This window comes from Brachycentrus maculatus, unplaced genomic scaffold (assembly GCF_059751285.1).
Source record: "Brachycentrus maculatus isolate JH-2025_06_01 unplaced genomic scaffold, ASM5975128v1 h1tg000393l, whole genome shotgun sequence".
Classification (NCBI taxonomy): Eukaryota; Metazoa; Arthropoda; class Insecta; order Trichoptera; family Brachycentridae; genus Brachycentrus; species Brachycentrus maculatus.
The window spans coordinates 49,951-77,370 of NW_028281142.1; the positions used below are offsets into that span (position 1 = coordinate 49,951).

Consider the following 27,420-nt stretch of genomic DNA (forward strand, 5'->3'; position numbering starts at 1 on the left):
TGGTGGTAGAACTGAACCTAGGTATTTTATTACATATATATATATATATATATATATATATATATATATATATATATATATATATATATATATATATATATATATATATATATATATATATATATATATATATATATATATATATTACTTCATGTTATATATATGTTCATATAAATATATATATATATATATATATATATATATCACTTCATTACATATATATATTTTTACTTCTTATTTATATGTACAAACCTGTAAGCGAACTCCCTCTCTAAACACGAGCAATCTGCTCTCTTAGAGAGGTAGCACGTAAAAAAAACTATGTATATGTAACTATGTTGATTATTATTCCATACAATGTATCTTTGATTAAAAAATTTATAAATAAAAAAAAAAAAAAAAAAAAAAAAAATATATATATATATATATATATATATATATATATATATATATATATATATATATATATATATATATATATATATATATATATATATATATATATATATATATATATATATATATATATATATATATACATATATATACAATTAGTATAACGGCAGTAATTTAAGACTGTCTTTACAAATAAAGTTCTATAAAAATCTTTTAAAACTAACATTTTATAATTATAAATAAACAAAAATATCAAGTTCAAATGAATTTATTTTTATTTACAGAATTCGACAAACTTTAGACGTAGGCTGATCGACACTAGAAGAAAAGTGGTAAGCTATTTTAACTTCTTCTTTTAAAATGATAAAACACTTTGTTATTTTTGAAATGATTAAAATTATGCCAGCAAAACGGTTGTGTGGAGTTTTGATAATGAACATTTCATAAATAACACATTTTATATTCCCGTTCAACCATTCATGTCCAAAAATGTAAAACGAACATTTAAAAAAAATGTTTTATAACAATTTCGCCGTCCGCCTCCGTAGTGTAATGGTCAGCAGGCTCGGCTACCGTTCTGGAGGTCCCGGATTCGATTCCCAAGGGAAATAAAATAAATATAAGTGATTTTTTCATTGTTATATTCATTCAAAATTACCATGGACTGGTACCTGAAGCGGAGGGCTGATCACCTTTCCTTCATGTATAAACGATCAAGATAACACTGCGTTTATATGACACAGTACCCTATGCACCATTGGGGTGCGGATATGGGTTTTATATATATATTATATTAACAATTTCTGTATTATTCTTGATTTTGTTGTTATATTTGTAAGTTGTCTAAAAAATTCCTTGTTTATTATGTGCAAATATTTATAGCATATTTAGTTTATATCCATCAATCAAGACCCGTCACATAGCTTATTTATTTGTCTTTTTCGTCTTGTCACATTTTTCAAATATGACAACACTAAATCCGATAGATCCTTATGTCCGATAGGACGTAAGGATCTATCGTTGACAAAAAATGATGAGGCAATGACCTCATCAATTTTTGTCAACTGAATCCTCTTTTGTACAACCTGTTTCCAATTTAAATCTCTCCCTTTCGATAATAGGACATACGCACACTAAATGAGAGACATCTGTGATAACCCGTCATCACATTCACAAGCAAAATCTTGTCTAGTCCAAAACGGAAGAGAAAAAATTATAGTCAATGCAAAGTTATTTTTTTTAATGAGAATTCAATTTTGTATAGTCGAGAAGAAATTTTTCGTAATTTTTCCCAGTTCTGCTTCTAAATATCGACTATTCCAAATATATTACATTTGCTTGAATGTTTTTCGCAGATAATTTGTGGCACATTTTATAAACTTAAAATTAAAAAAAAACTTTGCTGTAACCACTTTTTTATTGGTACACTTTATCCAACCGGTTTCGATAAGAACCTTGTCATCATCAGGGTATATGTACAAAATTTCACAAACATTGTTTTTGGTATGGGAAGGGTAATTGATAAGGAGTTTTTCAATGTTTTTTAAATTTAGTATATAAACCCTGATGATGACAAGGTTCTTGTCGAAACCGTTTGGATAAAGTGTACCAATAAAAAAAGTGGTTAAAACAGGGTTGTTTAATTTAATAAAGTATAAAACAATTTCTTTCGTATCAATTTCTTAGCAAAACTTAGGGGAAATCGATTGATAATGTCGAACAATTTTTGAATATCCGATAGTGGACGGCTCCATCTCTTTAATACGCTAAGGTAATGACGGCACGGCTAATTATGGCGGGAAAGTGAAAATGATACGCCATCTTGATTTCAAACGTCAAATGACAGGACCGTTTAAAGGTAACGTTTTTAATCACTTTTGAGATTGGGGTTTTTAATGAAGACAGTAGATATAATTTAAATTGAAATGATAATGAATATTTTAACGATGAATCGAGTATCTGTCCTATTAATGGCTCTTAATTTTCTTAAATCATTATTGTTATATGGTGGAATTCTTAAACATTTCTTGAATGTTTTTCGCACATACTTTGTGGCACATTTTATAAACTCATTAAATAAAACATCTTAGTTTTAATCACTTTTTTATTGGTATATTTTGTCCGCCTCCGTGGTGTAATGATCAGCGTATTTAGCTTCCGTGCTGTAGGTCCCGGGTTCGATTCCCAGGGGGGGTGAAAATAAATATTAGTGTTTACACTGTAATATTTATTTAATATTACCCTGGACTGGTTCCTGAAGCGTAAGAGTGATCACCTTGCCTTCATGTTAGAAATGATCAAGATAACACTGCGTCGATTCGATGCAGTGCCCTATGCACCATTGGGTGCGGATAAGGGTTATAAGTTAAGTTAATAATAATATTTTATCCAACCGGTTTCGACAAGAACCTTGTCATCATCAGGGTTTATGAACTAAATTCTAAAACATTGAAATACTTAAGGTTTTCAAACTCACCATAGATGGCTCCCGTCAACGCAAACTTAAAGCCTGATGAGATTTATGATATCTGTAAAAATACCTCCTAAGTGGAGAAAACCCAATTATTTTCAAACATTTCGAGTTGTGAATAAACATAACTGGTCAGATTATAAATTACTTGCAATTTTAAAATCATGTTTTCAGGCGTTTTCCAGTATGCAAAAATAATCCGGGGTTCGGATCTTGCATACAAACAAAAAGGTCTCTACTAAATAAAAGATTTCTCAATCCAACATAGATGGTTGTAGTGAACTCATTTCTACTACGTCATAAGACTGATCAATATAACTATGAGTTTTAAAATTTTGAGCAGTGTAGTTGTCAATCATGGGTAGAATGGTCAATGTTACACGTGTGTAAATTGATCAGTTAACGAGCCTATGACAGGTCATAAGCTCTGTAAATACCGACACTTCTTTTTTTCATTTTCGTCTAAGTCGAGACGCCAAAATGTGAATCGTGATTCATCAAATGAGTTAACAGCAAATCGGGATATCCGCTAATGGAAGTGCCGTAAATGAGGGTTCCGTAAATCGAAGTACGTACCTTCGAGTATTACGTATCACATTCGAGATAGCACATCACGTGTCAATATTGACCCCCTTTATATTTGATCCCCTTATCGTCAGTTTCTGTGCCAATGAACACAGATTCTTTCAACGCTATCACCCGAAATCATGCAAATGAATGAAATAAAAATACATTATTCAAAAGAATTTCAATCCTAAAACAGCCCTTAAATATTCATTCACACGTAAGAAAACCCCTTCCTTATTTAAGTACAGGAATGGTCATATTAAAGTTGCCACAAAATTTAAATACATTATACATTAAACAATTGTTTTATTTAAAAGTAGTTAAGTGGTAAGGTTGAAGTGTTCACTTTACACACGTGTGACGTTCACCAATTCCACCCATGATTAACAACCACTTAAAAAAATATTTATTGATTTATTATTTTAAAATTAAAATGTAACTTGGTTTTAAAGTCCCCGTAAATTATATTTATAGTGATTTTAAAACAAAGTATTGAAAATATAAAATAAATGGAAAATCACAAAGTTAGTGCTTCAAATATAAATTAGATTTTTTTCCACAATACTTAATGCAATTCTGAATTTTTTTTTTACAATATTATATTTCTTTTGATGAACGCCTCACTAAGCATAGCCCGTAACGAGACGTTCATTTACATTATTTAAAAAAAAAATTATACATACATATTTACATATATTTATATATATATACACATATATATATATATATATATATATATATATATATATATATATATATATATATATATATATATATATATATATATATATATATATATATATATATATATATATATATATATATATATATATATATATATATATATATATATATATATATATATATATATATATATTTATAAAAAAATATAAATATACAAATATATATATATATATATATATATATATATATATATATATATATATATATATATATATATATATATATATATATATATATATATATATAAACATTAATATATAATTTGTGAACAAGTATTTACAAAAAATGGACCCACTCAAAATATTGTATCCCACATTTACACATTTTTTACTGTCAACGAACCCGCACTGATGACCCAAATCGACGAGAGTGCTCCGTTGTATGGCGACCTGACGATTCGATACAATCGATAATTGTCACATAATTGTAATCATATCACGTCGGGAAAATCAATTCCTCTACTCTAATTTCAATCACTGACGAGCTGTCGAAAAGAGGAAATAATTTAACGTTGATTGTACGAGTATGTCACGTTGAAAATATAATTTTATCGGTAATTTGGAATAAATTTTGATAAAAACTTATTATTAAATCATTCGTCCGGTTTCCGCACATTTTGACATATTTAACTTGTTTTTTTTTTTAAGTTTGATAACTTAATTGTTGTACCAAATAAGTGACATGTAAAAATACTTTCCTTTTCAAACGCCACGTTGCGTCAAAATTTCGAAGCAATCACCAAATACCTGTTTAGATATACTTTACGATGACTACAGAAATACAGAAAAGATTTATTTTTCCACATATCGCTTACTCCTTTCAACAACGATATATTAAAAAATCGTCAATTTTGAGTTGTGCATATTTTCGAAATGCCCAGATAATGTACTATATCCCAGCAAAAGCGGCATATTTTTAACTTAATTTTTACCCGCTACAAGGCAGAAAGTGATGTTTTAGCATTTTGAAGAATGTGTATTGTTTAATTATTTTTTTAAATTTACTAAATATTTTTCAAATGGAGAAAAAACATTCAGGTTTACCTAAAAAGATCTGTTGCACAGTTAAAAGTTCAATAAGTGGCTTGATATTTATTTTTAATACATTTCATTATATTTTTAAACTTTGAAAACCATCTCTTGTTGAAAGGAGTGAGCGATATGTAAGTCCGAACACGCGTTATTACGTATGCAAAATACGGTGAGACCGATTTATCGATGAATTGAACAAACATAACACGGAAACGTGACCATTATTTTGCCGGTGGCATGTCCTATCCACAAACCCACACAAAATGAATAGTTGAGTATGAATATGACGTCACGCGGTACAGTACAGCCTCAAATTTTGTTTACAAAACGATCGATAAGGTGTTGAATTCTTTATACGTTTTCTCCTTTATACTTGGTTAAGAGAACCTATTTGCGGATTATTTTCGAGGCACGATTTTCATTTCGGGGTTATTTTGTTGTTTCTGAATTTATGATGGAGTCATTTAACAAGGTTTATTCATATGGCTCCAGTTGTAGAGCATTATATTTTATCTGTTTTGTATAGATTATTAATAATAATTTGAATAAATATATTAATGAAAATTGGCGTAAATAGACACCTGTTTAAATAAAGAGATATTATTTTTGTAATGTTTTTCGCAGATACTTTGTGGTACATTTTATAAACTGTATAAAATAAAACAACTTTTTTTTAACCACTTTTTGTTGGTACACTTTTTCCAACCGGTTTCAACAAGAACCTTGTCATCATCAGGATATTATACAATGATATGCCTTAGCGAAACGAAACGCTAAGAAACACTTATTACATATTTGAATTTAGTCACTATTAAATGTTTTTCACTTTAAATTGGACACTTAACAATCAAATTGGACGTTTTATAAAACAAATTGGACGTAATATTGTATTTTGTATAAAAAATCATAAAAATATACATATTCAAAATAGTAGTCGTGATTCAAAGTAGGATTGAAAACTTGTCTGAAAACTTACGTGTAAACGTGTAAAAGTAAAATAAATATTAGTGATTTTTTCACTGTAATATTTATTCAAAATTACCATGGACTGGTACCTGAAGCGGAAAGCTGATCACCTTTCCTTCTTGTATAAACGATCGAGATAACACTGCGTTTATATGACAGTGCCCTATGCACCATTTGGGTGCGGATAAGGGTTTTATATATATATATATATATATATATATATATATATATATATATATATATATATATATATATATATATATATATATATATATATATATATATATATATATATATATATATATATATATATATATATATATATATATATATATATATATATATATATATATATATATATATATATATATATATATATATATATATATATATATATATATATATATATATATATATATATATATATATATATATATATATATATATATATATATATATATATATATATATATATATATATATATATATATATATATATATATATATATATATATATATATATATATATATATATATATATAATAATTACCCTATCATTTCAATTATATTTACCACACAGTTTGTGAAACGAACTCCTTTCCTAGCAGCACGATCTATTAGTGGGGTAACTCGTCATTTATATAAATTTTAAAATATGTAAAAAGTGAATTTTTACCATAAAAAGGAAAAAAACGCTGCAAAAAATGCGAAATGTACGGTGATAATGAGAATGCTATGAGTGAACGAAGTACCCAGGAGTTGTTTGCTCGATTCCGTTCTGGAGATTTCGATGTATGTTTCTTCGAATATATCTATTAATTATTCTTTTTCGAGTTTCAGTGGCTTTTGCATGCTTCTAGTCCGCTTATTAGAATATACATGTAAACAAAATAGAAAGCACGCATTTCAAATACATACAAATCGCTCATGCCTTTCAAGAACGTCATGAATCAAAAATCGTCAATTTTCAGTTGTGCATGTTTTCGGAATGCCTATAAACTGTACTATATCCCAAAAAAAGAGGCATATTTTTAACTAAACATTTACCCGCTACAGGACAGAAGTGTTGTTTTTGCATTTTGAAGCAAAGATATTGTTTAATTATTTTTTTAAAATACTAAATATTTTTCAAATGGAGAAAAAACCTTCAGGTTTTACCTAAAAAGATCTGTTGCACAGTAAAAAGTTCAATAAGTGGCTTGATATTTATTTTTAAAACATTGTATTATATTTTAAAACTTTAAAAACATTCCACTGAAAAATCAAGTTTTTTTATTTATGACGTTCTTGAAAGGAGTGAGCGTATATGTTCAATTTACCTATGTTTTTGAAGCAATACACATTTGCATGTTATTTACTTAAGGAATACTGTTTTATGTTACACTAAATGTTTTAAAATAAGGGTTTTTATCCGAGGTGGAGGACTATAAGACCTCAAAATTATTTATTTTGAGTATCCCGCTGGACTGTGGAATTTCTCATTCGCAGCCACAAGGATTACGAACTTTTCCCGTACTTCCCAGCAGTATCCAGCTTATTTTTATGTTACGAAAGCTCTAAAGTACACGTCTTCTTAACTAATTTATTTTGAAATCGTCTCGCCCCTTGAACACGTGTAAAATGACGTCAGAGAGGGTTTTTTTAAGTCCTTTCCTTGGCTTTTAAAATTTCTATGCAAGAATGGTAAGCGGTTTGAATGAAATCAGAAGTATGTAGCGCTTTAAATAATTTTTATGATAACTAATATAAGTTTCTTTTTACCGCTTCAACAGCTGATGCACGTGATCTTCTTCTTATTTTATGATAATATTTTGTATTATTATTTTAGAATTTATTTTAATTTGTTAAATATATACGTAAGTACATATAAAAAAACATTTTTGGTTATTATTATTTTGCGAAGTCCTACCAAACCAAGCCACCTTATGTATCTTGTCGGTTGTAAGTTATTTTTACATTTTAACCCCTATCCGCACTACAATGGTGCATAGGGCACTGCATTTATAAACGCAGTGGTATCTTGATCGTTAACACACGAAGGAAAGGTGATCAGCCCTCCGCTTCAGGTACCAGTCCAGGGTAATATTGAATAAATATTAGAGTGACAAAATCACTTATATTTATTTGACCTCCCTTGGGAATCGAACCCGGGATCTCCAGAACGGTAGCCGAGCGTGCTGACCATTACATTACGGAGGTTGACTTATTTTTGTATATTTCAACATATGTTTTATAAATAGTATATTATTGTACATTCAGAAATAAGTATTCTTTTAAGTGAAGCCAGTTTCAGTTTTAAGTTATTAAAATATAATTTAATTTTTAATTTCCTTAGAAATTGCTTTTTTGGAAAATATTTTAATTTTTAAAGACTATTATTTGCATCCAATAGTGCATAGGGCACTGCATTGTGAATAAGTAGTGTTATTTTATCAGTCTTGCGCTTCAGATAATATAATATCCAATAATGGTAATATCAAATAAATATGAATGTGAAAAATCACTTATATTTATTTTGACCCTTCTCGAAATCGAACCCAGGATCTGAAGCATGGTTGCTTAAAGTGCCAACCATTACATTGCTAACATAAAAATAATATTTTCAAATAATTCGGATAAGATTTTGTGAATAAATTATTACAAAAACATATTTATTTATTGTAAAACATATTACATGCGTATATAAGTCACATATCGTAGTCATACAGGAGAATGTGACCAACTCCCAAAAATAACGTAAAATGTTCAGGAGGGCCATTTAAGTCACTTTTGTTGTGCAAGAAAATAAACATCAACGTAGTTAGTCATTTTTACTCAATATATTATACTTCCAAGTTTAAAATTCTTTGGGATTTTTTCAGGGCAATATTAAGCTAGTAAGATAGCAAATAGTCAATGATCACGTTTTAGTTAAACAATGCACTTGGTCACTTTCTCCTGTATGACTACGATATATAATATTCCCCATGAGTAATTTCCATTTCGCATTTTGGGACGTGGGATTAAGGTTAACAAGCCTGAAACACAAGAAAGAAAGTAAGAAAAATGGTAAAAAAATATACAAAACATATAATATCTTCGTCTCTTTCTTTGTGTGACATGTCGGTGACGTCGACTATCACTTGAGAGTAATTGTCCTTGTCTTGGGCAGCTCTAAACAGCGTCTTGACGGTCCTGATCCCCGTCCAATCTCGTATATTCCGGAGCCAGGAGATCTGTCTTCTGCCCACACTTCGCCTTACGTGAAAAAAATATATCGTTGTCGTACAGAAGAAAGTGATCAAGTGCATTTTTCAAAAACGTGATCATTGACTATTTGATATCTTACTAGTTAATATAGCCCTGAAAAAAATCCTAAAGGATTTTAAACTTGAAGTATAATATATTGACAAATTTAGTCGCTTATTGCAATAAAATCCCAAAACACAATATGGCTAATTTAAAGAATTTAAGAATTTACCTCCCAGCAAAGCACACATATCACAGTAAGCACACTTTATGATAACGTACGTTTTTTTAAGATCCAAAATACAGAAATAAATCAAATAAAACCAAATAAAACACATTCCTCTTTTGGTCAAAAGAATTTCGATTATTATGCAATAAAGTTGCACAAATCGCTTCTATTATCCTTAAAATCATGAAAAAATAAACTAAACATAAAAGTCTTATTTTTGCCATCTCATCAAAGATGAGGAAAAATATGGAGGTCTGGGCATTTACGGGGCTGACGACCGTCATAGGCTGATTTAAGTGATCACTTTACACACGTGTAACATTCACCAATTCTACCCATTATTGACAACCACATTACTCAAATTCTTGGAAGTTCAATATATATTATATAAACCAATTTTTGAAACATTACTCTCGAATCACTAGAGCTTCACTAGAGACATCTATTGGTGAGATGTAAAGAAGCTTTTTATTAAGCAGAAACTCTTATATTAGCATGTGAGGTCCGAATCCTGGATTATAATCACACACATGAGTAACGCCAGAAAATACCATTTTCATTTTTATTATTTAAGCGTATAATTTGACCAGACAATTTATTTACAACATTTTGAGTGTGTCCAAATACTAGTTCACAACATCTGGATTATCTCTAATTACAGGAGTTATTTTTATATTATTTGATGAGATGTCAAAAAATAATATGAAAATAACTCCTGCAATTGGAGATAATCCAGATTTTGTGAACAAGTATTTGGACACACTCAAAATGTTGTAAATATTGACTTGTTAAAAATGACTAAATGCATCGATGCTTATTTCCTTGCCAAGCAAAAGTGACTTAAATGGACCTCCTGAACATTTAACGTCTTGTTAGTTGGTCACTTTCTCCTGTACGACTATGATATACCAAAAATAAAATAAAATTGTATTTCTATATCAAATACGTATTCCTTATTTCTTATTTCTGTCATATGTTTTTTTGCTTTCTTACTCGATTAAGGATTAATTTCGTTGAGTCAGAACGCGTATCACATATCACATTTTCATTATTTATTACCACACATGTGATGAATTAAATGAAAAGTGTTTGTTGGTTTTTCTACATTGTCTGATATTAATTAAGACAGACTTATCAATCTATCGATATTTTTTTCATATAACAAGTTGATCAGTCATGAGACATGAAATATTATCGATTTTTACCGGTTCAAATAAATTGGACATTTTGAGTAAGAATACATATCGCTCACTCCTTTCAACAACGTCAAATATCAAAAAACTTGATTTTTTAGGAGATCGTTTTTAAAGTTGAAGAATATAATAATGTAATATAATAAATATCAAGCCACTTATTGAACTTTTTACTGTGCGAAAGATCTTTTTCAGTAAAACCTGAAGGTTTTTTTTCTCCATTTGAAAAATATTTAGTATATTTAAAAAAATAATTAAACAACACATTTTCTTCAAAATGCAAAAACAACACTTTCTGCCCTGTAGCAGGTAAATATAAAGTTAAAAATATGCCTCTTTTGCTGGCATTCCAAAAACATGCATAGCTGAAAATTGACGTTTTTTGATATATGACGTTGTTGAAAGGAGTGAGCGATATATTGTTTGTGGAACTTTTTCACAGGCAAGTGAAATTTTCATGTAAAGATCAACTTATCACCGTATCGTTTCGATGCGGTGCCTTATGCACCATTTATGTGTCGGATAATATCAGAGAAAGAGTCAATATAAGTCACCATGACGAGGGGTTTATTAGTCAGCTAGGGGGTGATATTCTACAACATGCAATACGGTAGGGGTTGGGAACGTGTGAAATGATTTAATGGATTGAATTCATTAAGTTAACTGAACTGTAAAGTCGATTAAGAATTATTTAATGGAAAATACACCTCCTCGTATCTTCCCGCTCCAAACTAAGCTGCGATTCTTACGTAGTGGAGTGTTCAACTCACCCTGTGTTCAACTACCTTAGAAAAATATACAGAGTGGCGCAAAATTAATCACCTTATCGGAAAACCTTATAATTTTTGCAAATGGCGTTGTACGTTAAGGCTTATATTTCAAGTTTGTCTCAAGCGTTCAAATCAGAATACTTTCAGCCACGCACAGAGCTGGTCGTGTGCTCACGCTCAATTTTTGGTGTATATTGAAATTTTGTTTGTTTTTTAGAATACTCGTATACATGTAAAAAATATGTTAATATATTTTTTGAACTCCTTACCTTTCAATGCCTCTTTTCTTTTCAAAATTATAAAGTTACTTTGAAAAAAAACATGTTTTTCACTCAAAAACAATGTTTTAAGAAAAAAAACCATTTACGTAAAATGTTACCTGGATTTAGATATAATAAAGTTGCGCCTTAAAGTATTTGATATTTGTAAACAAGACAGCTGCAGTAAACAAATAAATTTAAGATGGGGCAAAATTAATTATAAAATTTTGTTTTTAAATAACTTTTTAATTGAATAAAATAAAATAATTTTGAGTTATGTAAATCTTTACTTGGCCCTTATATTTTTTTTAGTAAAAAATTGATATGCCAAGTGGCTGCCGCCAGTGTTGATACGAATTTGTGCCTGTTTTATCAACTTGTTTGTATACAGCAGCTGTCTAGTTCACAAATGTCAAATACTATTGACGTACAACGCGATTTGAAAAATATATATAAACTTCCGATAGGGTGATTAGTTTTGCGACACACTGTAGGTGCTTTTCACCTACAGTCTAATAATATTGGTAATATAATATAATATAATATGACAAAGGTGATCATCATACGCTTCGTAAAACGAGGAAAAAATATAATATTCGATCCGGAAACATGCGATATTCTTCTATTTTGTTCACTGAACCAACCAATTATTCATCTTATTTTATTCTCTGCATCATTTTCCTCATTGCTGAGGGTCGTGACGTGGGTCAACTAGAAATTTGATTGATTTAATTATCTTTTTACATATCACTCACTCCTTTTGAACAACGTCATTTATCAAAATTCGTCAATTTTTAGTTGCGCATGTTTTCGAAATGCCAATAAAATGTACTATATCCCAGCAAAAGCGGCATATTTTAAACTAAATAATTTACCCGCTACAGGTCAAAAAGTGTTGTTTTTGCATTTTGAAGAATATGTATTATTTCATCAATTTTTTAAATAAACTAAATATTCTTCAAATGGAAAAAAAACATTCAGGTTTTACCTAAAAAGATCTGTTGCGAAGTAAAAAGTTCAATAAGTGGCTTGATATTTATTTTTAATACATTTTATAATATTTTTTAACTTTAAAAACGATATTCTGAAAAATCAAGTTTATTGATATATGACGATGAAGGGCGACATGTGTGTATTCACATATGACATTAATGTTTCATCTTAAAGCAAAAACTCACCCTTATTTCCAACCCTTATCTAGTGAAAATCATTACATTCTCCGGAAAATTACTAGAACCATGTGTTCAAAACCAATAGCAAAATCAAATATTAATATGATTAGGCTGGATACAGGGGATGGGACCGGCTTAGTTGTTTTTTTTTAGTATGGAGTATAAAATCGTAATGAGGTAAAATCTTAACAGGATTTGTGAAAAAGGTTTAGATAAATTAAGCCTTACACGGGTAATACATAATAAAGAAGGTAGGTACTTTAAATCTCTGTTAGGAGTTTTTTTTTTAATTATATTTTAATATCAGCGTATTATAGAATGTGAAGGGGAGAATCACTACAGTATCTACTCAATGAATTAGGGCCACCCATTATTTTTTAGAATACTCTGAAATCTTTTGGATTATTATATTTATTTTACATAAATACTTTAAGTTTTCTATTGACATCTAATATCATGTATATTACCTTCAATAATATGTAAAATATACCTGGATTATTTAAGCCTTTACAAAATTTCAAACCCTTTTTCTGAGAAAGGTCCCTAATTAGCACAGGTAGACAGATGGTTGAAAGTTCAAAAAATAGTCCTATCTCATTTATTAGTGAAGTTTCTTGAGTTCTGGTTGTTGTTTTGTTCAGAGAGGTTATATAGTTATCGTGTCTTGTGAAAAAAACTTAATTTTTAATTTTAGTTAATAAAGTATTTTTTTTTTTGTAAACACAAGTGTTTTTTTTTGAAAAGGACAAAATGGGAAAAAGTAAAGCCATTTCTGAGGAAAAAAAGTCTAGTGTTATAGTGCTACTGAAATTAGAAATACTATCTAATAGAGAAATTTCAAAAAAAGAAAACGTTTCTCGTCAAACAGTGGACAGAATTTCAAAATAAATAAAAAATCAGTCACCCGCCACCAGCAATCGGCGAAAGAACTGTCGTAGGATTAGAAAAACAACACCGAGGACTGATCGAAAAATCGTTCAAAGTGCCTAAGAAAACCGTAGTGCATCAGCAAAAACATTAAAAATAAAATTGGAAGAAGAGGGTATAAATATATCGGTATCAACACAGAGGCGACGTCTTTACGAAGTAAATCTGAAATGCAGGCGCCCTGTAAAAGTACCAAAATTGACACCACGAATGAAAGCGGATCGATTCAAATGGGCCAGGCTACATCGAAATTACTCGGTAGATGATTGGAAAAAGGTATTTATTTAAATTGAATTTTCAACATATCATTTTAGTAAATAAACTTATATATTTGAATTAAACTTAAATTATCATTATTTTTCAGGTCATCTTTAGTGATGAGTGCCGGTTAGAAGCCGTGACAGAGAGCCGTCGATTCGTCAGGAGAACACCAATGGAACGTTACAATGAGGCCTGTGTGGTAAAAGTTATCAAACACCCCCCTGCAACAATGATATGGTCATGTATTATTAACAATTTACCTGGGCCGTTGTTTTTCGTGGAAGGAACAATGAACCAAAATTCCTATAAGCAGGTCCTCGAACGAATTTTATTGCCCTTCTACCATACACTCGACCCAACAGAAGGTCCATACACCTTCATACAGGATGGGGCACCTTGCCACCGGGCTAAATCAATAATAAAATTTTTGTCTAACAAAAATCTGCCTTTACTCTCCTGGCCTGGAAATTCTCCGGACCTTAATCCTATAGAAAACGTATGGAGCATGTTAAAAAATAAGGTTTACTCATTTCCAAATCTGACAGTAGACTGTCTAAAAAAAATATTCAAAAAATTTGGTCAGAAGACGAAGAAATAAAAAACATGATAAAACAGTGCATTTTAAGTATGCCAAAAAGAATTGAGGCAGTTATTTCTGCCAAAGGTGGAAATACTAAATACTTACTATATTTATATGAAAATATATGCATAATTTAAGCCTAATAAAGTGTTCATGTGTAAATAAAATTCAATGTTGTTTTATTCAAGGTTTTCTCTGAGTTATTCCTGTTTGAATTGAGAAATTGCGCGAAATTCCGCGTGGCCCTAATTCATTGAGTAGATACTGTATAAGACGTAAATAATAAAATGATGTAATTAAGGATTATAAAATAAATGAACACTCACACAATATATGCATATATATATATATATATATATATATATATATATATATATATATATATATATATATATATATATATATATATATATATATATATATATATATATATATATATATATATATATACATATATATATATATATATAGGTATATATATTGTATATATATATATATATATATATATATATATATATATATATATATATATATATATATATATATATACACATATATATATATATATATATATATATATATATATATATATATATATATATATATATATATATATATATATATATATATATATATATATATATAAATATATATAAATATATATATATATATATAATATATATATATATATATATATATATATATATATATATACACATATATATATATATATATATATATATATATATATATATATATATATATATATATATATATATATATATGTATAAGTCCTATGATATATCAAAGTAATAATAAAAGAGTAAGTCGCGGAAAAAATGCAATCATTAAATAATAAATAATCAGTTAACAATTATGTTGTTAGATTATTATAATGATTTTTCAGGAGATCGTTTTTAAAGTATAAGAATATAATAAAATGTATTAAAAATAAATATCAAGCCACTTATTAAACTTTGAACTGTGCAACAGATCTTTTTAGGTAAAACATGAACGTTTTTTCTCCATTTAAAAATATTAAGTTTATTAAAAAAAATTCACTTTCTGCCCTGTAGCGGGTAAATATTAAGTCAAAAATATGCAGCTTTTGCTGGGATATAGTACATTTTCTGGGCATTCCAAAAACATGCAAAACTGACAATTGACGATTTTTGATATATAACGTTGTTGAAAGAAGTGAGCGATTTGTAAACAAAGCTTTGGACACACTCTTGATTTACATGACGCCAATTAGACCTCGCACAGAGAAAAGTGATATTATTTTAACCACATATTAGTAATGCGTGTAGTGGTTGCTTATCCTTTTCTCGGCAAATTCGAGCGTAACCCTTTCCTTTCACTTTTATTGGGGTGGACAGCCAAAGCCTTTCACATTGCCGGCCGTGAAATCGCCCACAAAGAGAAAATACCCACGGTAAGTGTTGTGGAATGGGATCTAAGAAAAGCATCGTACGAAAACGGACCGGGGCCATTTTTCATTCGCCAAAAGCGTAAAAATATTTTAACGTTTCGCTTAAAAAAAGTCGCATTCTAAAGGAAATGTATCGGTATTATTTGACATATTATTCAACAGCAATGCTTGTTTGATACTTTTTTCATGTGATTTTCGATAAAGATTTTATTATTCGCTAAACATAATTATTTCCGCCCCCTTGGTATAGTGGTTAGTACGTGTAATCATGATTGAGGTACTAATTTTGATTCCCAAGCGGTTTTAAAATGAATATCAGTGATGTTTTTTTCTTAAAATTTACAGTTTTTACTGTTACCTCAAGTAAATAATTGATCAAATTAATTTAAAGTAATTAACGATGAAGATTCAGCGTCGAAATGATGCAGTGTCTTATGGACCATTGGGGTGGATGAATTAAAATTAGGAAGTTTTTTTTGTTGATTTATTATTATATTGTTTTTCTTCTGATCAATAAATGCAGCAAAGTACAAAATTGAAAATATTATGAAATATTTTATATAATTTTAATACAGTGAATATTTTATGTAAAAATCGCGAAATTGACCCGGATTTCAAATAAATAATACAATTAACAATATGTATAACTGACTTTATCTTTATCGTGAAATGGAACTGAATTGAATGAAAATAATATATTGTTAAGTTAGTTTTATTGTTATTTATATTATTTTTATGTAAATTTTTCTCTGTATTTATTTTATATAAAATATCAAACATATTTTAAATTTTGTACTTTTCTGGATTCATTCTTCAGTAAAAACAATAATATAATGAATCACAAAAAAACTAATAAACCATCTCGCAGCTTCCTCGCAGGGGTAGGGAGAGAGAATCGAACGCCACACCACTGTATTTGCAAACATTCTTCGCCTCTTCCACATTCATGCATCTCCTCCTCAATACGACTCCTGACCCGGCCGCTTTCAAGTATTTGACATACCTGATTGTGCCAAGTTTTCCTTGGTCTTCCGTTGCTTCTTTTTCCAACTACATTCGCCTCATAAATTTGTTTGACCGTTCTTTCCCCACTCAAACTTTCCACATGTCCAAGCCATCTCAACACACTTTTATTAAATTTATAGATAATGCTTATCTCAGCCTTGCATTCTTTCCTTATTTCATCATTCGAACATCAAACTATCACACATCGTTTTGCCGCACATTCGTCTAAGGGATCGCATTTCGACTGCATTCAGTCTGCTTTCACCCTTTTCATTATTAACTTATCCAACCCAAACGTGTGCATGAAGCAACGTTTCATTTCGTGGCTATGATATCTTAATCGTTAATTACTTAAAGCGAGGTGATTACTTAAAGGAGTCCTGTCCTTAAGGTACCAGTTAAAACTTAAGTAACTTATATATTGAAGTAAAATATCACTAATACAACTTACCATAACGCCGCTCAAAAATCAATCGTTTTTTCTCAAATACAGGATCGAGACGTATTATGACGAACATTAAATGCACAAACTTAAATGAATATTTGAAAATAATTAATTATTAATATATTTATTATTATTATAAACGTTATCTGCGATTATTGAAACACCCTATAAGTACTAACACAATTCTCAAAAATTCCAAGAGGCTACGACAAATATTAATATTTATGTAATGTTCTCTGGGTTTGCTCAATATCATACCCACATTACGTTCGTTTACATGGTGTAAATAAAATAATGTGTTTATTTTTCCATTTTCCCTTTTGAGATAGAACTACGTGGCAATTCGATAAGGGCGAATGGAATATAAATAACCATTAAAAGATAATATATTTGGGTTATATGAGATATAGTATTTTAATTTTAATTAATGTACACAAGTTAAATATATACAAATAAATATAAATATATATATATATATATATATATATATATATATATATATATATATATATATATATATATACATAAATAAATATATTAAAAAGTGTATGCCGATTCACACCCCTGTAACGTGCCCTCATCTAGTTTTACCGTCACTATGTATCCCATGTGCTTAAAACCAATATTTACGCAGCCCAGCTCCTTAACGCATCGAAGGAAATTTCCATTAACAGTATAGAAAATTGGAAATATATTTTTGCATTTTATCTATGCTAATTCGTTCAAGAAACGTAAGTTTGTCAGTTGTTTTTTATTAGTGGAAAAAATGAGATTAAATTAATTCATATCATTCCAATATCTTAATTAAAACAAGTAAATGTTTTTAAAAATATTAAATATCTGTGGTTTTTAAGTGAATGAAATGGAGCTAAGAAAATGCAGTTTTTCGCTCATTCGGTTTTTCCTCCATCCGCCCGCGAAGCCGAGATGGTACTAGCTTTAATTAAGAATTCATTATACCGCGTCACGAGGTCATCTCAACATGCTCCGACTACTCCGACGACTAGTCGTAGGGTTGTCAAAAATATACCCGAGCTTCTTAATATTCAACAACAAAATGGACTTTAATTGATATTTCTTAGTAGAACATATCACTCACTCCTTTCAGCAACGTCATATATCAAAAAACTTGATTTTTCAGGAGATCGTTTTTAAAGTTTAAAAATATAGTAAAATGTATTGAAAATTAATATCAACCCACTTATTGATCTTTTTACTGTGCAACAGATCATTTTAGATAAAACCTGAATGTTTTTTTCTCCATTTGAAAGATATTTAGTTTATTTTAAAAAATTATTAAGCAATACCTTTTATTGAAAATGCAAAAACAACACTTTTGGCCCTGTAGCGGGTAAATATTGTTATAAATATGCCACTTTTACTGGGATATAGTACATTTTCTGGGCATTCCGAAAACATGCACAACTGAAAATTTACGATTTTTGATAAATGACGTTGTTGAAAGGAGTGAGCGATATGTCCAGATCTACCAGCTACCCAGCTTACCAAGTTTCTAGTTATACCTGATAAGGTTTGCGCGGTAACTCAAACAATGCATTGCTAATAAAACTTATTGGTCGTTTGAGAAATAAGTTAAGTATATTTATGATCAAAACCGATTTTTCATAAATGTATTTAAGTTTTAACATAAAAATATTTGTTTTTTTTTAGAAATAAAATAAACCCATTTTAAATGAAAAAGAATATATATTTTTATGATAAAAACATTTAAAAAAAATATTTAAGTTATAACACAAATATTATTTGTCTTTTTCAAACAATAAAAATTACCATTTTAATGAAAATAAATATGGTAATTTTATGATATGAACACATTTTTTTCCATTAAAATTATGTATCACATAAGTCATGGTACAAATAATGCTTAGTGATGCAATATGGTATTTCAGTGACGAGCTTTTTCTTTAGTATAGCGTACTGTTCGTGTTTAGGAAAGAAGTGCGCTTGAAAACATATAATTTTAATTTAAATTGAGATTGATATGTAAAACAATAAGGTGACTAAAAACATCAAATAAAAAAAAACTATAAAAAGCAAAAAACATAATGTGCGTTAACCATAAGTATTTTGTATTTAAAAAAAAAAGTTTTTTATTTAAAATAAAATATATTAAAGTAAAGTAATATAACACTTTCCTTATCATTCATGGTTCACTTTGTGTAACATAACTTTAAAAAAAACACTACTTCATGAAAACCGGTTTTGGGAATAATCATGCGAATAAGTATTTGTAATAATATATATTTCATAAAATTTGGTTGTATGCAGTAAGACGATCGAGCCAAGATAATCTGAAGTACAATCCATTATATCTCACTATCCTAGAATCACAACCAGATGAAATGAAGTATTATATTTCATATTTGAAAAAAAATTCCAAACGCCAAAATGTAAATTGTGAAAACCCTACTTACAAATTTATACGTTGGAGAGGGTTAAAAAAGATGTCGTACTGCATATAGGAGTACTTGTATGTATACCTTTCTGATATAAGCATATACTTATGTACAGGTTTATTACATAAAAACTATTAACAATTATTGTAAAAAATACTAAAAACCGCCAGAATATTTTTATTTTTGTCACTCATCTTCGATATATCATCTAACCTTCAATTTTCGTAGATTTATATTATCCACTTCGTGATGGAATTGCATTTTTAATATATTATTAGATTAAAACCAATATTTTTAGCTTTTCCACTTTTTTTATTTGACCAGCGACTGGGTTTCGTCGTTACCGACATCATCAGACTGGTGGGAGGCTATACAAATTGTTATGTTATATATAATCCTGCCTTGTTTTATATATAACATAACAATTTGTATATTATTAACCCTCTCCAATGTATACAAATTGTTATGTTATATATACTCCTGCCTTGTTTTATATATAACATAATAATTTGTATAGCCTCCCACCAGTCTGATGATGTCGGTAACGACGAAACCCGGTCGCTGGTCAAATAAAAAAAGTGGAAAAGCTAAAAATATTGGTTTTAATCTAATAATATACTTCAATTTTCGCTTATGTATCGCGTGTGTTAGACATTTTCAGTATGTAACACGATATATTTTCATCGTATGTCAATCAAAAATCGAAAAAAGTTAGTCAAATCGTAATTTTAAGCTCTAATAACAAAACCAACTTCCAAATTCACGTTTATGGAACGAATTACAATAAGGAGAATGTGCAAGAAATATAGAATAAATATATATTTTTTATTTTGTTATTCCTAATTTCGTTATGCGTTATGGAACTAGGATGCGTTTACATTGTTGGGTAATGTATCCAAAATTAGACATGGTTGTTGGATTGAATTTTACTTTTATTAACATATATTTGATAACACGTGACGCGTTTCGTCTCATTAAGACATTATCAAACACTGACTAAAAATATTTACAAAATGTCCTTAGGTCTAGGGGTACATATAATGGTGGGTAATGTGGATTTTTATGAAAGTTAAGATAAGTTATGTAAGTAAGTAAGACAAAACGCGTCACATATTATCATATACACGTAAATAAACGTAGAATTCAATCCAAAAACCGTGTTTAATATTGGATATATTACCCAACAATTCAAAATGGAATTCCACCAACTATCTGCAGTTACAATAAATGCGTTTTCATTGATTATAAGTGCATGGGATAAAGATTGATATTCTTAAAATCTAGGTTTTTGTATTAAAAATAATAAGTTTTTCTTCGAAATAAAATTTGAAAAGAAAAGAGTTATTGAAAGGTCTTCCTGGCTCCATTCCAACTTATCATCTTTGTAGACTGTTGGGGTCAGCTCTCCTCGTCCTCAGGTTGTATGTAGGTCCTTCTATCATAGACAACATCACCTTGCCCTTGCCTTCGAAACATATTGTCTTTCTGTTGCATCCATGAATTTTTTTGTCTTCCTCTAGATGTCTTTCTACGAAAATCCATGGCAATTGTCAATAAATACATATATACTTTCTTGAATGTTTTCCGCAGATACTTTGTGGCACATTTTATAAACTTTATAAAATGAAATAATAAGTTTTAACCACTTTTTTGTTAATAAAATTTAACTTACTGGTTTCGACAAGAACCTTGTCATCATCAGGGTGTATTTTAATTCAAAAACATTAAAATACTCTCACCAAAAGATTTAGGATTTTTACGGAGTGTGTGGAAGTTTTTTGAGAGAGTTTTTTTTAATGTTTTTGAATTAAAATAAACCCTGATGATGACAAGGTTCTTTTTGAAACCAGTAGGTTAAATTGTATTGATAAAAAAGTGGTTAAAACGAATGTTATTTAATTTTTTATCTAAGTTATCTAAGTTATCTTAATCTAAGTTATTTAATTTTATAAACATTTAACATATAATTCAAGCAGTACCAGTAATACAATGTGGCTTTTAAATGTAATTTACTGTCAATAGCCACTATAAGTAGCCCAATATTACCATCTTACTAGCAACACTACAATACCAGATTCTCAATCATTAGAGACAGACCTATGAACAATTTTATTATATTTTTCACGTGTTCACGGTTTCCACATTTATCAGTTTTATTGGTCCATAAAGTTAAAGGTGGAATTAACCCGTGACGTCATGAAACCTTATGACGTGGAAATGTATTAACCAACCATAAAATAATATGGTATATGGTGGGAAATAATGTAAAAGTAGGTACCTATGGTAAATAACAGACTTGATGTTATATTAAGCATTCTGTCAGTCGATTTTTTTTGCGAAATAGTTATATTATATTGTTTCTGCAGTGAATTTCTATCATACTTAAATAATACGCAAGGCACATTGTCGGATTGATGCAGTGTCAACTTGAGCATTATTATCGCTAAGGAATTGTCATATGGCCCTGTATCTATGCGTGAAATATAATCATAATTACTCTAGGACAGTTTGATTTATTTATTTTAAACATTGTAGTGAAATATGGCATATATATTTATGTGTATATTATTAAACCATATGCGCTCCCTAGGTGGAGCATATGGAGTCCACAAACTCCACAAACTGTATTTATAAGAGACAAAATAAAATATAAAATAAATAAAATAAAAACAAACCATAAAAATTAAGAGGAATAAAAAATAAATTTGAAAATTAAACACTTGTTATTTAACACTTATTGAGTTTTATATTTCATTACACACGACTAGTTTTGAAAACTATAGATATTTTCATCAACAGGTGATTATATAAGTCGCTCACTCCTTTCAATAACGTCGTATATGAAAAAAACTTGATTCATTAGAAGATCATTTTTAAAGTTTAGAATATAATAAAATGTATTAAAAATAAATATCAAGCCACTTATTGAACTTTTTACTGTGCAATAGATCTTTTTTGCTAAAACCTGAATTTTTTTTCTCCATTCAAAATATCAAGTATATTTAAAAAAAATAATTAAACAATACCTTTTCATCAAAATGCAAAAGCAACACTTTCTGCCCTGTAGCGGGTAAATATTAAGTTTAAAATATGCCGCTTTTACTGGGATAAAGAATGAATGAATTGCCGAAAACATGCACAGCTGAAAATTGACGATTTTTGATATATGACGTTGTTGAAAGGAGTGAGCGAAGTGTTTAATTTTTAAAATAACCAATACATCATTCCAAAAATTAAAGCCGAATCAATAAATAATATGGAATGGGGAATCATAGTTATGATAATAAAAGCAAACATTCGAGTTAGAATTTACATCTGAATGAGGTATTTATTCCTATAATTGAGACTGTCAATTTGACAGCTAAGGGTGTATTGAACGATTATACATCTTTGGGTTAAAAAAGTTGAAAAAATCTTTCATTTAATGCAATCAGTTATTCAAAATTTGGGTTTCGCCTGGATAAACTCGGTTAATTTTTTACAAAAAGATTAAGACCTCTTTTCCCCTCAGTGATTAAAACAGAAAAAAGACCCTCTAGCCTAATTTACTTACAACTTTTTCGTTTGATTCATTAAAACCGCACTTTATCGCATTACTTTGTAAATTAAAGCGTAAATTTTCTTGACAATTTGAACCCGGCAGTAAATAATATATAGAAAATTTTCAGCCCGCTAAATTTGCGGAAATTGCGGTAGGTACCGATTCGTATACTGATTACACTTCAAACAAAAATGGCAACCCTGGACTTGAGCTGGATACGGAGGCTTCATTGGTCAATCGGTATAAGTCCATTAAGAACTTAAGAGATAAAAAAATTTGTTTAACCCTCCCTTCCCGGTGTTATGTACTTTGTACACATTGCTTCTAAAAACCATAAATATCTCTAAAAATATAATAAATACAAGTCTTAGATTTTAGTTATTCTTCCATTACATATTTACGCATTGATTTAAAAAATAATATTAATATGAAATTAATTAATAATCAGAATTAATCGGGTTCATCGGAGGTATTTTGTGAACATCGGAAACGAATTAGCTTATAAAAAACGCGTGTGTGCAGGAACCGCGACACTATATTCGTATCTCACTCTTCCATACTTGCACTGTGCAAGCGTGAGGAGCTCAAAGCTCAATGTTCTTTGACTAGCGGGCTAGTGGCAGTCGGCAGTCGCTTTTGGGCTTCCAACAAGAGTGTACCTATGCTTGTTCCGTGAGCGTTGCTGGAGGTTTTTTTTTTAATGTTTGCAGCAAATAAATCGAAATAATTATAATTTTTTACTTCATGTAAAGTCTTAATACGAACCAAAATTCTATTTACAAAAAATGTGAATTACACTGATTAACCTCCGAATCCACCATGTATGTGAATTGTGAGGTATGAATATTTTAAAATAGGGCGATATTCAGTCGAGCGTTTGAATAAAGACCGTTATTCGAAAGTATTCCAAAGGATAATATTAGGTAGCCACGAAAAAGTACCTACCTGAATATGTAAGTCGATTCGAAAATTCGAATGAAAGTACCCATTCACGAATTTTCAAAGAATTTTGATATTTCATAAATTAAATACGATATTCATTTTACAGTTTTTGGAGCGTCATAATGATGTCTTAACTGAAAATCTAAGAGGATTTTCAAATAATTTGGTATTTTCGTAAAAACAGTAATTTATGTTGAAAAGTAAATTGTAAAAACTCAGAAAACACATGCATATTGCAAGCAATGAATTTATGAATTTACCCAAGCTCGTAACACGTAGGAACAGTGCTGACCTTATTTTTTTAAATAAAATTTTAAATAATTATGAACATTGGCCAGAGTTTTTATCACTCATCAATTGTAGAGTCCCGGGAGCACAGACCATAAACAAAACATTATTCAAATTCCCTAAAATGCATGCATACATACTAAGTCCTACCAAAATTAATTTTTAAATCGAGCCTGCGATATGTACAATGTAATGCTTAATAAAATATACATCAATGATGTTTCTTTTAAAACGTTTAAATGAAATATTGTTGATGTTTGTTTGACTATTTGATAAAGAATTGTAAGTTATAATATTATATAGTTATACTTATGTACATGACAGTTTATTTTTATTTTTAGATTACTAAGTGAAAACCTGTAATTGTAATTTTATTTTATTTTTTTTATTATTTGTATTTTGTAAATATTCTGTTGGTTTTCCAATAAATAAATAAATATTCAAACATACTTAAAGTTCCGAGATGGATTCCCACAGAGGAAACTAACTATATATGTTCATATATTCATTCAATTTCAATACCCTTGTCCGCACCCCAATGGAGCATAGGACACTGCATCATTTACGTGCAGTGTTATTTTGATCCAAACACACGAAAGAAAGGTTTGCATCTGCTTCAAGTACTAGTCCAGTATAATATTGAATAGATATTAGAGTGAAAAAAACACTTTATTTAACCCCCCCCCCCTGGGAATCGAAACCGGGACCTCCGGTTTAAGCCGAGAGTGCTGAGGATTGCACTACGGAGGCGAACAAAATGATATAGTTTATATATTATATAACCTTAAAAAAACATTTTACTTTCACAAGATACTATTGAAAAACGACGATTTATCAAATTTGTCAGTTCTCCCCTATTTTCTTTGCCAATTTGAAATCACTTTCCTAAATGTGAGCAAAATTATTCCTTTCTGAAAAATTTTCCGGTATAAAGAGATTCGGAACAACATGTAAACGGTTTACGGGCTCATCATGTGGCGAAATGGAATGAATGATATCAGGAAATTAGTTCCCGCGTTCCGCCATTTTGTGGCTCAATTAGGTTGCGCGCCAAAATCACCTTGGATGGCGGCCATACTGTCTAATATCACGGCGTAATTGCTTTTGGAAAAAAAAAACAATGTGAAGAGAAATTTACCTATGTTAAATGACAGATTCTACCGTGGACGCAGCAAAGAAACTTAAAATTTACCGCTCAAAGAAAATTTAAAAATAAATAAACGAAGTTTTGAATTTTCACTAAAATTTGTTTTATTAAATACGTCATTATATTATTTAATGTTTTTTAACATTATGTTTTTAAAGAACGTCGTTCTCTCACGAAAATATAAGTTTGTTACGATTTATAATAAAATGCAAGTTTGTTTAAAAAAATATAATCAATTTATTATATTTCTTGATATCACAACAAACATGAATAGGAATATGGAAGTCAGGATATTTACAGATCTATCATTAGCTGGTTTAATTAATCACTTTATACAGGTGTAAAATTCAAAATTCTACCCATGATTGACACTTTTCAAATTTCGGATGTTGTATTTATCCTTCAATTGACACCTTCATTCCCATGTGAGTTCTCGGCAACATCTATGGTTGAGTTAAGTAAGTTTTTTTGGTTAGCGGAGAGCATCGTGAAATGTTTATAAGATTCTTCTTGAATTATTTTACATATTAGGAAACGCTTGAAGAATTTTTATGAAAGTTTTATGAATAAAGTAAACTAACTAACTAAACTAACTAACCATCACGCCGCTTCCCCGCAGGGGTAGGCAGAGAGAATAGAGCGCCACACCACTCTGTCCTTGCAAACATTCTTCGCCTCTTCCACGTTCATGCATCTCCTCATACATACCCGCCGATTGTTACGACTCCTAACCTGACCTAACCTGACTGCGGTCCAACCACAAAGATCCAAATACTTGTTCACAAATCTGGGTTTATCCACTCAGGAGTAATTTTTAAATTTTTGACATTTCAACGTAGATGATGAAGAATATAGAAGTCTGGGTATTAACAAGGCTTTTGGTCTAACATAGACAAGTCAAGTGATCACTTATTACTTTACACACTTGTAACATTTACCATTCTACCCATGATTGACAACAACTCTACAAAAAATTAGGAACTCCCATACATATTTGATGATAAATATGTATATTATACATATATATCATCAATCTCATGACACTTTATAATTAATATTTAAGTATTGTGGCAGTCAATCATGGGTAGAGAGAATGTAACACGTGTGTGATGTGATCAATTAACCAGCTTTTCACAGGTCAGTCACCCTATAAATTTCCAGACTTCCATAATTTTCTTCATCTTTGTTGAGATTTAAAACAATGGAATTTATTTCTTTCTCAAATCGGATTTATTTTAAATATATATTAGTATTTTTATTAAATAGTTCTGTTTTATTTGAGTATTTTGAGTAGTATGTTTTTCACCAATAAAAGAAATAAACACTAAAATTTCTCTATATTTGAGGATAAATATAATTATATTTTGTACACACCTAAATAAAAAATAAAGCTCCTTTGCCTAACAGTC

General features: G+C 29.3%; 1 protein-coding gene across 2 annotated transcripts in view; it reads left to right on the forward strand.

Moving 5' to 3' along the window:
• Positions 1 to 679: 679 nt before the first annotated feature.
• The window catches only part of LOC148302997 (diuretic hormone 45-like), a 117,355-nt gene continuing 90,614 nt past the window's right edge, over positions 680 to 27,420 (forward strand). Inside the window, exon 1 of one of the 2 annotated variants that reach the window (XM_088270708.1) lies at positions 680 to 728. The gene's annotated coding sequence lies outside the window, so the exon portion shown is untranslated. The remainder of the gene's footprint in view (positions 729 to 27,420) is intronic. The other variant, XM_088270707.1, reaches the window with a different exon arrangement.